The sequence below is a fragment of the Haemaphysalis longicornis genome, unplaced genomic scaffold, assembly GCF_048455015.1.
Source record: "Haemaphysalis longicornis isolate Haplotype H1 unplaced genomic scaffold, Haemaphysalis longicornis Haplotype H1 scaffold_30, whole genome shotgun sequence".
NCBI lineage: Eukaryota > Metazoa > Arthropoda > Arachnida > Ixodida > Ixodidae > Haemaphysalis > Haemaphysalis longicornis.
In genome coordinates this window covers 3,658,641-3,670,223 of record NW_027526336.1, presented here as the reverse complement: position 1 = coordinate 3,670,223, position 11,583 = coordinate 3,658,641, and the positions used below count along the sequence as shown (strand labels likewise).

Genomic DNA, 11,583 nt, shown 5'->3' with positions numbered 1-11,583 from the left:
GAAAGATCCTGACTGAATCTGTCGATACAGTACTTGCTGCTCCCGCGTGAGTTCTGGGTGCGGGGCAGGAAGTTTCTGCCTATCCTGTCGATAGTGCCGCACTATCTCTCTGTAGGTCACCATAGGTTCACCTCTGGCCTCCTCCTCAGCCGTTGCCCGGTACGTTAACGCGCGGGCCTGTCGGTGGGCAAACTCATTGCCCTCCACCAAGGAGTGGGCTGGAACCCATACTAATTCAACATGGCTCTCTGGAGGTGTTTTGTCCCTCAGGATGCGAAGTACCCGCCGGGACACCCAGCCTGACTGGAAGTTCCTGTACGCCTGCTGTGAGTCGGTGACAACCTTGGAAATTCCCGGAAGGGTCAGGGCTAGGGCAATTGCCAACTCTTCCGTTTCTTCCACATCTCTGACTTGAAACGATGCGCTTGTAAGCAGCTCGCCCCTAGTTGTCACCACCGCCACTGCTCTAGTCGTCCCCTTATTTTTCGAGGCGTCCGTGAAGACGACACCGTCTTCGCTCTCCAGTAGCCTGTTGAGGGCACGAGCCCTAGCCTCACGCCTGCCGCCATGGTGAGCCGGATTCATGTTCTTTGGGAGAGGCTTGGTCTTGATTGCGTCTAGCCATTTGTCCGCAAGCTGTTCTCGATCGGTCAGCTCTGCCACGCTCCAGCCGATTCTACCCAGGATACGGCGGCCCGCCTTAGTGTGACTCAGCCTCTGTTTTTGGCTGGATAGGTGGCCCTCAACCAGCTCGTCCACTGTATTGTGTAGAGCCATCTGGAGGAGCTTGTCCGTCGACGCACTTATGGGAACTCCGATGGCTTGTTTCACCGCCTTGCGTATTACTGTGTCCACCTGGCTCTTTTCTCCTTTGTTCATCAGGAGGTAAGGTGTGGCGTACGTTATTCTTGACACCACAAAGGCTTGTACCAGCCTCAGGGTGTCGTTCTCCTTCAGTCCTCTCCACCTTGTTGCCACCCGCCGAAGCATGTGCAGGATCTGTCCTGAGGAGTGCATAAGCTTGCGCACAGACGTAGTGGCCTTGTTGTCTGCCTGGATGGTGAGCCCCAGAATCTTAACACTGGGCCCTGGGACGATGTCTTCTCCCTCTATGACCACCTTCACGTCTTCCTTCTGTGTCTTGGGCGCCCGAGGGCGGACAACCACCAGTTCAGATTTTTGAGGCGAACATCGCAGTCCACACTCCTTCGCGTATTTACTAACCACATCTGCGCCTGCTTGCAGCGTATCTTGAATCCACCCTGAGGAGCCCGCCTTTGTCGTCCAGAGCGAAATGTCGTCGGCGTAGAGCGCGTACCCCAAACCATCGACTACCCCGAGCGCCTTGGGCAGGCCTAATAGTGCCATATTAAAGAGAAGAGGCGACAGGACGGATCCCTGTGGGGTCCCCTTACTTCCCAACACTATGGGTGCAGATACCTCTTCCCCCACCTTGATTCGAGCGCTGCGGCCTGTCAGGAAATCCCGCACATAGTTGTATGCCCGCTCTCCGCAGCCTGTGTCCTGAAGGTTGGCTAAGATGCTAGCGTGGGAGACGTTGTCAAACGCTCCTTTGAGGTCCAACGCCAAGATTGCTCTAGCCGATTGCTTGGTGGCTTGTTTCATGACCTTTTCCTTCAGTTGCAGCAGTACGTCCTGCGTGCTTAGGTGCCTCCGAAATCCGAACATAGAGTCCGGCATCTGATCAGTGCTGTCCAGATGTTTTTGCAGCTTCTTCCCTTTTCCGTGCGATCCTTGTGTGAAGTTGGCTCACCGTGGCGCATTTGGCACCCGTTTGTGCCAAGTAATCCGAGTGGAAGGCGAGCGTTGCGCTTCCTGCAAGCTTTCGACATTGGTGCCTGTGCTGCTTCGTGTATTGCCCAGCGTGCTTCCGGACGTCACTTTTATCTCATAGTTGTGATGGAATATGCCTAGCAGTAGTGACTAATAACTCAGAACTTCTAGATAACCTAGTGTGCTTCAACCTGGTTTTACATTCTACTAGAGCGGGCAAGCTCCGCTTCAGTATGTTAGTAGTGCGTTCTAGCCTGTGGGATCTGTAGTCGCATATTTTGACGTGTGTCGGTATATGTATGTTCCGTTCAGAAGAATTTATTGAGCATGTAGTTTTAAGTTTGTGCGAAGGGCGAACAACGAAACGCACAATGTTTTGAACTGTACATAGAAGCTCTAGTTACAGCTGTGACCTGTGCTACCCACTTATGATGCCTGCTTCGCTTATATTTATGTCGGCAAGGCAGGTACAGACTGCTTCCAAATAATTGCTACATATACAGCAGAAAAGTACCGCACTGTTTTGTGTTTGCATTCGGCGTTAGGATAGGATGATGTGCTGTTTTATGCCCAATTTGGCCTTTGGGTGAAAATCTGTTTTATACCCAACCACCCCTGATTTTCTGTTTCTACTAGTGGAACAGCTGCACCATAGCCACTTTTACCTTCCAACCACTCTTCAAGAGCTCATTGGTACGTGCATCAGTTCTGGGTGGGAAGACCACAAGGACATTGAACAGACAGGACGGGCGCTACTTGCAACCGATTTATTTAGGGTACGTCGAAAAGGTATAAGAAGCATAAAAAAAGGTCACAGGATCACATATAAGAAGCATAAAAAAAGGTCACAGGCGTTTGGCAAGAGCACATTCCTTGGAGTAGATTCATAAAGAGGGGCTCACTCACAAGTTGTTCTTTCATTTGATACAAAACGTTTGTTACATTATGTGCCATTACATCCGTGCTTTCGTCCACTATTTTTCTTTTTGTCAACTTGGGTGCACAATTACAATGTTGCACTCAAACGGCCAGTGTAATTTTCTACCGAAGGTGCATATTTTCAAGTGGTCCCTGATACATCACTGATTTGGCCAATGAAAGCTTTATGTCAAGTCAAAGGTGTCTCATCGCACAACTAACAAGGGGCTTAGCATGCTTCTTACCACAAATTTTGTGCATCTTTCCTTGTGTTGTTGTTGTACAAAGCATGGCACACTTTAAAGGTACCGAAAACACTGTCGGAAGATTTAATCTGGAGGCGACCTTTTTAAAGTTGTGCACATTTCGGTGTGACCTTGGTATGATCTTGGAAAAAGTTTTATTTCAAAAATGGTCTGCAGTAGCCGTTGGTGACACAGCTTTTGCCTTATAAGAGTCACAGCCAAGATGTTTAGAGGACTACACAACAGATAACGTTTCCACCTGCACTATTTTTATGCGGGAGCACTAGGTTCCCCACTTTGTAGTGTTGTGCCCGCTGTTGAGTGAAGGCTGTCTTTCAAGCCTGTGTGTGCCCTGAACAGTAGCGCATGCTCTCACAGGGATTGGCAAGGACAGGGTAATGTTATACTTTGGAGGCACTAGGAGCAGGGTCCATCTGGACCCACTTAGTGAGTGCTGTAGCTGCACAGGATGCGCAGCGGACGATAGTGCGGAGAGACGGTTAGCATTATATATATATACATTAAGACAAACTCGAGGGGACGGCGAAAATTTCTATTACCAGAAATTCGTCTTCAGCGGACGGTATTGCGTTGTGGATGTTACAAGTGAACGAAAGTGTTGTTCGTCTTAATCATGCACACGGAGTTCATCTTAAGCGGACTCTGGTACTTGTAGAGGTTTGAAGCCTTGGGAAAAGGGAGCTGAGCATCGCCAGTGGTCAATTTACTACGACGGCAAAGAGGGCAGCCACCAACATGGAGGGGCGGAAAAAGCGGGGAGCCCCAGCTCGAGGAATCAACATGGCTTTGTGAGAGAGGTGCAGTTTTCTTACAATATATATATATCCGGATTCTGGCCTGTGTGGCTTCATTTCCTCATGCTTGTGCAGTGTATTGGCCCCACAGGCTCCACTGGTGGTAGGACAGGCCAACTATTTCAACTGATATCGAAGCCCAGTGTCACACACAGTCGTCGTACTGAACAAAAAAACAAATCAGAACGATGACCAAGCTGTGCTTCCTCCACTCAAGCGCTCCTACTTGCACTTCCTGTAGTCATATGACTTCCAAACTCTTCTTTATAATGGAGGATATGTAGTTCACAGAAAACAATGAAAATGAAGCGCCGACTGTGCATGCTACATCAGATTGCGAAAACAAAAACATTGTCTTCCAAAGGAATTAGATGCACTTCTCCTGCGATATTCCTTTTTTGCTAGAAGTGTACAATGATAAAATTCGGTACTGCAAATCACGTGCAAGTAGAAAAAGTAACTGCAAATATAATAAATTATGTTCGAATATGAATATCATTGGTTTAGTGTAACAACTTTGAAAGCTGAGGTCAAAGGTAACTTGGGCAATCACGACCTAACACGAGTGTGTGTGCACTGATTAGAAAATGGTACAAAAAAAAGATGAAGAAAAGACAGCGGAGCAGTGAACAAAATTTGGCACACATGGATGTGGTTCTTCAACATGCTGTGAATAGCAGTATATATTTGACTGGGTGCAGTCCTTCCAGTCATTCAAAAGAGGCCCTTGCTATGCATGCCTACTAGGACCAGGATGTTACTGCAGGCATTGCCAACAAGTAATAACTCAATGTCTTGCTCATGCCGTTCTCTTGAGTAGATGGTTCTTCCCAGCTCATAAACTCTGTACTGGTAACATTCCACTTCATCTAATGTACACCAGAGTGAACAAATTGGCTTTGGGCAAGGTTTTGCATGCATTAGGCTTTCTTGCATGGCGTAGGTGTCGTGCAATAAAGCCGACCTAAGCAGGCGTGTCTTGCGGTAACCCACTGTAACTGCCCAGCATCTAGGATGTTTTGCTGCCATCATCGAAGACGTTGGTTCAACCCCAGCTGTGGCAGCCATTTTTCTGGTAGAGGTGGAAAAGAAAACCTCTGTATAGAGACTTCGTTGCACATTTCAAGGCCCCCCAAGTGGTCCAACTTGATCCACAGCTCCTAATGTGGTGTCCTTCAAGGAGCATGTGCAGCTTCGGCACGTAAAACAAAGCCCCCTCCCCCCCTCCTGCAAAAAGGATGCGTATTTCAGCTGTTGAGATCACTTAACTACATTAGACTAATAGAGGACCTTTACTTTCAGATTTTGTATTGACTTAGAAATTTGGTGCTCCCTTGAAAACCCGGTGTTTTATCGCAGCCCTTCGGGATTTAGGGTATTTCTTTCAACAGTGAGGAAACCATGGTGTACACCAGATATTGCCATTTCAGGCAAGAGCAGACAGGTAGATAATGCTATCGGTCACAGTGAAAAGTTGTGCCACCTCTAAACATTTTCCCATCCATGTTACGACTGGGAACTTTTAATCCTGCCAGCTAGTGTACACAGACGAACTGACAACTCTTCAGTAAAAATTTTGTCTGCACTTAGTGAAAAATAAAGTAGGATTTATGGCTTGCTTTGCTGCCATATTTTCATTTCATTCTGTTAAGCAGGACCTGGCCGTCAAAGGTACTTGTTGAATTGACACTTGGTTGATTGATTGATTTTAGGGTTTAACACGATGATGCAATGCAGGCGATAAGGTGCACCGTAGTGGAGGGCTCCAGATTAATTTTGACCACCTGGGGATCTTTAACGTGTGCCGAAATCTCGTACAGACGGGCGTTTTTGCTTTTCACCTCAATCAGAAAAGCGGCCGCCGCTGCCGGGAATCGAACCCGCGACTTCATGCTCAGAAGCGCAACGCCTTAGCCACTGAGCCACCGCGGCGGGTAGAACTGACACTTGGACAAGCAGATACAAACTATAATGACAAGATGCAACACAAGAAAAGGAATCGCACTAGTAAATAAATTTTATTCATAACAATCCACACAAATATATACACCGACATACACTTGTAATGCAGGTTTTATGCTATAAGGCGTACAACTTCAATTAACATAAAGGGTTGACAGCGCATAAACACGACGACACAAGGAAGAGAAGACAGTTGTCGTGTTTACACGCTGTCAACCCTTTATGATGCTACACCAACTAGCCCACCAAGCCATCCTCGTGAACTGCAATTAACGAATATATTTGCGTCATTTGTGTGCTTACATTGAGGTGTACAAAACTGTAGGCACCAAAAACAATAGCAATGGCCATGAAAGGCACACGTACCCATTGAAAATTATATTCTAGCATACTGCAATTGCACTTCAACAACAATACATAAACAATCCACGTGGATTATGTGTATAGTCAGCTGAAGAGGATGAAAGACAGGATCTATCCATCTCCGCTGTTTTTTTTACTTTGCCGTGGCTAAAACCACGACTGGCTTCATAGATAGTGACCTACCCGAGGCAGCCAGCGACAATGGGGGCCAGTGTGCCAAAAAATTGCTGGGTAGGAGCGGCACGCCCCGTCAGGAGGGGCTAAATAATCTTCAACCTCACCAGCTTCGCTTTTCTCACAGTGTGACTGCTGGCCCAAGATGTAGTGGCTGTAACAATCAGTACCGACCGTTCCAGTCAGTATGTATATCACCAGTCAGCACCTCGAATTCAGCACTTAGTCACAAGTCAGTATCAGTCAGCCGGACCCGATTCTCACCTATGCAGAAGCCAAAGTGCACAACTAAACGACACAGGTACTATATCTGCCTGCTTGACTACCATTATTATTTTTTGAGCATACCCGTTCATTCAAACGTTCAGAACCTTTACCAACTTTGTCTTTACATGGCGAAGCTTTTTTTTGGCATGACGCTCGTTTGCGCACATGCGGAAACGCTTGAGTGTGTGCAAAACAGTTCCAACTTGGCCATATTTCAAGCGTGGCAACGCCGTCATTCTTGCACGGAAGCATAATGTTCTGCAGTAGCAGGAGCACTACTCGACAAAAATTTCTTGAGGGGCTGTGGCGCTTTCAGATAAGCTGCGCCCCTCTTGTAGCACCTTCCTCAAGGTGGCTTGCCAGCCCTACAAGTGACCAAGTTGGGTATACAACAGTTGACCCCGGTCAAGGCCGGCTATGAGAACCGTACATGTAGTTATCTTCAGGATATCTTTTTGAGCCACGCCCTCGTACCAAAGCGATAGGAACCAAAATGAAAAATGCTTTGGCCATGTCGCTGCTGGCCATGTCGCACGCAAAGAAAAAAGTTTAGCAGTGATAATAATTATTTGCAAAACTATTCTTTTTTGCACTTTGGCAGGGCATGAGCGACAAAATCACTGAATCGCTCCACAGCAATCACTTTCTTCTTGCTCCGCAAGTGTCCTGGCTCTAACACGCAGCTCAAACAGATGAGGCACCCTACTCCGCTGACCATGAACAGAAGTTGGGCTCCAGCAACATAACAAGTGGTGCCAAGTTTATACCAAGTTTGTTGCGTCCTGGCTTGTGGCTCCCTGGGAGTAACAGGTCCTGGCAAAAAATGGACAGTAACAGTTAGACAAATGATTGCAAGGAGAAAAAAATCAATTTCTCCTTTTACAGGATTACATGGCACAATGAAAGTTCACATATATGCATGAGCAAACAACACGCACTCCTTAAAGGAGGGTCCATGTCAATGAGGCATGGGTAACGTAACACTGCCCCTTTGGAAGGGGCAATGTTATGCTCTTCATCTTGCTGGATGACGTGGCCAGCATGTCAAAGATGGCAAGACCGAGAGAAGGAATGATGATGCAGAAGGGAGACAGCGGCATCACGCTTCCATGACTTTCTTACACTAGTGAGGACCACATCTGCTTCTTGTAAGCACAGTCGTGATCCCACTCATCATTCACCACCCTCTCATTAGTGGGGTGCGGCTCCTCCCCCGAGTTAGTGATGGCTGTGACAGTGTGTAGTGATGCAAGTAGTACAGATAAATTTTAGTATAAGTTTGCTAGGTGCCCTACCTTATTGAATTGCACCTGTCATTTTGTCATCCTGTGAAGTCTGCCGAAATATGCATGCAAGAAAGAAAAAAAAGAAAGAGTGTAACAATGTTAGACCACACAGAAAACAGCACAGTAGAAGCAAAGGATGGGGTGAGGACGGGACAAGAGCTAACTTTCGATAAATGCTTTACTGTAGGACCAGCATGTATAAACACATCTGGCCTGTAATAGGAGAGAAAGAGAGAAAAACATAAAAACGAAAAACTGTTGGAAAGCAAAGCTTTAAACGACACCCACAACAATTTCCCATGGGATATCCCCTGAATTCTTCTCACACGTGGCTCTACAACAAGTGAAACCAGAGATTCTGAAAGCCGTTACTTGAAATCCGCGGGGGCCGCGTCCCAAACGCTGCAGCGTCGGCCACGGCCTGGCTAGAGTGGTGGACGCTGCCGCCATAGCCTGTCCGTGCGTCAGCATAAAGAAAACGGAGAGGAGCGTCTTCCGAAGGGTGAGACAGCAGAACCTAGCCATCCTGATGTGCTAGCTTGGGGCTACACCACTGCGTGACACAAGCGCAGACACCGAAACAATTTGGCATGTGAGCTTATTGATTCCAATTTATACCGATTTAAAGTTTAGTAAGTTTGAGAATTGCAAGAAAGCTGAGGGAACTTTTATAATAACTATTTATCAGGACCAGTTGCTACGTTTGCCTTTTGTAATATTTCTTAAAACACAACCGAATTGGTATTCATCAATTTGAAAAATGGAGCCCCATTCATGGCAAGTAGTGCGCAAAAAGTAGCGTTTCTCTAGTGGCCAGATGTCTGTATGTGGTTTGTACGTTTTGTTTTCCCGCCCTGCAAACCACGTGGCGGTTTTCGTCTCTCATCTTTTGCTGTTTGTTTTTGTTTCCTTTTCTCCTCTTACGAGCCAGATGTGTTTATATGCACTGGTCCTGCAATAAAGAATTTGTTGAAACTTTGCACTTGTCCCGTCCTCGACTTGTGTTTTTACTGCACTATGTTTCTCATGTGAGTATGAACCAACATGCCCAAACATTTTCTCTTCTACCCTCCAATAGTTTCAAAGAAACAGGCCATGCAATTCAGCTGATATTGTGTTCATCATCACGCTTTTAGAACTTGATTGATTGATTGTAGGGTTTAATGTGCCGACGCAATGCAGGTGATGAGGCACACCATAGTGGAGGGCTCCGGATAAATTTTGACCACCTGGGGATCTTTAACGTGCACCGCAACCTCGTACACACGGGCGATTTTGCTTTCCGCCTCGATTAGAAAAGCGGCCGCCGTGGCCGAGAATCGAACCCACGACCTCGTGTTCAGCAGCACGCCTTAGCCACACGCTTTAGAACTTCACAGCATAAACAATGCCAAGGTAATCATGCACTGTCGAACCCAGAATAGTGGCTGTACTAGTCACAGAACAACATAAGTAACAGTCACTAAGCTGTGCTTAGTGTCGGTTCAAGCACTACCACATCAATTGACATTAGGTAAACAAATTTTTTTCATCTAGCATGCATTGCATTCTGTAGGCATATATGCTGGTGTATGCATATATGCGTGCCCGCATATTTTGTATACATACGCACTAGTGGCATAGGCAAGATGCATAAACTTGTGTATAGCTTCTTAGCCAACGCCTTTTGGCCTTGGCCACTACAACACCAGCCAGATTAAATTGTGGTGGAGGAACTCCTGACGTTTGTACTGTGGATCCGGGCAAATTTTGATACAGTCAGGCACACATCACATTTCTGATAAAATGTGGCACTCCCCAGCATTCAGCTGAGCGACAGTGGGCCCACAGTACTGGATGCATTGCATGGACATTTAGAACGTAACGACACCCTGCAGTGTATGGGGATAGCATTCCAGCTTACTCCATTGTGGGGTAATATTTGACATCTGAAGCAAAAACCACCATAATTGCTTGGCCATCGAAGTCAACCAACGTGTAAGCAAGGTGCTCACTGCATGTTCCAAAACATGCAAACGTCTATTGCAATCTCGTCCTGTCTATTATGTTCGGTTATTATGCACGCTTTCAGTGTTTAATCAACTTCTAATTTTCGCTACGCATTCCCATTGAACGCCACCGATGTGTGCAACATTTGTGAGCGTCGCCCTCGCCTTACCGCGGACAAATTTACCCGTAAATTTCAACCTCATAAAAATCAGATTTCATCACATTTAAATGTTTTCAAAAGAATGTTCTATCATTGACTGATTCGCACTCTCTCACTCACAAGACATCCAATCGTCATCGCATCGTCACAAGTTCTCGAAGCGAAGATCGGCAAATCGTAACGGTCATTCTTCGCGTTTTTCAACGATATCGATGCAATCAGGCAGGTTTCATTCACGGAAAATCATGCCTGAACATCAAAGGAGTACTATAAAAACAACGGCACAGCCGCAAGCAATGAAGCAACCAAGTTACAGCCACGGGACGTGCAACAACGCCGGTAAGCAGGTCGGCCGATTCCACTGGTATTTGTACTATACACAGCTTAACAGTAGAGAATCGCTATGCTTCGAAGCTATTTGGGCTTCGGGTGCGTCACTTAAGCTCGAAAACCTCGTAATATAGACCGTAAATAATTATTAAGCGGTATTTGAGTTCGATAACTCACTTGCCGTAAGCAGACATGGGCGCCGCCATCTTGGAAGTTTGTTTACATCAATGTTAGCAGACGAGCATCGACATTTCGCTAAATTAAAAGGCCACTTACAATTATTGCGATTTTGGGTACTCATTAAGCATAACAACAAAGCCAAAGTAGCATGGTATTCATCCAAAAAACACAAAATTCGCTGTTGCAAATTATGGTGCAATGAGAATGCGCTTGTAGCAATTGCGTCACCATAATGGATTGGCAGAAAATTTTAATGCACACAAGGTATTTTTATTTAGTTATGCTGTCTTTCAGTGGGTGAGCACGCTCACTGTCCTGTGTCGCGCTGCTTCTGCGGACCGTGCGGCTTGCTGCTAGAGTTGTCTTTCAAAAAAGTCCGGCATTTATTCGTTCTTTTCTGTGACCAGCCACCAGTAACAGACATGTTCTCACTGTTTTTTCCATTTGCTGCAAGCTATGTTCAATTAGGTGTGTGTGGCACCTGAGGTAAGCTTCCACACATTTCTACATTCTCCAGATGTGTGAAATAGAACAAGCTGGCTTTTCCGCCAGATTCATGGCTCACACAAGAAAACTGGCGCTCAACTAAGAATAGCCTGTTCTGTTTGGTTTATTTCAGAAACAATGATTTCTTCTATGGTTTGAGCATTGTTGGACAAATACAGTGGCACATTGGAGTCCAGCATGATGATACCATTGCCCACTGCGCGTATAAAGATAAAGGAGCATTTAAAAAGTTGGAATGCAAAATAAATGTTCTGAGCTATGTCGGCAGTCCATGCGTGTTTTGTCCTCCATTGCAGTTTGTACAGAGTGATTTTGATATGATTGGTAGCAGAATATCTGACACTGAATTTGCTCACTACTGGCTGCACTAGAAGAAATAGCAAACATGATAATACGTAACTAGTATACTGTGAATCTCTCTGAACACTGAGCTAGAAATAATTCTCAAAACGGAAAAAAAAGAGTAAATAAAGAAAGGGGAAAAAAAAGGTTGCTCAAGATTACGATACCCCCAATGCAAAATCGGAGCGCAGTGCAAACTGCAGTCTTCTCGGTGACGGCGCGTAGCTGCTGTGTCTCAGAAGTGACCGCGT

The 11,583-nt window shown here is 46.1% G+C and overlaps 1 long non-coding RNA gene across 1 annotated transcript; it reads left to right on the top strand.

Annotated features, from left to right (window-relative positions):
- Positions 1 to 10,109: 10,109 nt before the first annotated feature.
- Positions 10,110 to 11,378, top strand: LOC144177736 (uncharacterized). Its single transcript, XR_013323845.1, has 3 exons — positions 10,110 to 10,312; positions 10,938 to 10,969; positions 11,103 to 11,378. It is a non-coding gene; the product is annotated as an uncharacterized LOC144177736 (long non-coding RNA).
- The last annotated feature ends 205 nt before the right edge of the window (positions 11,379 to 11,583 follow it).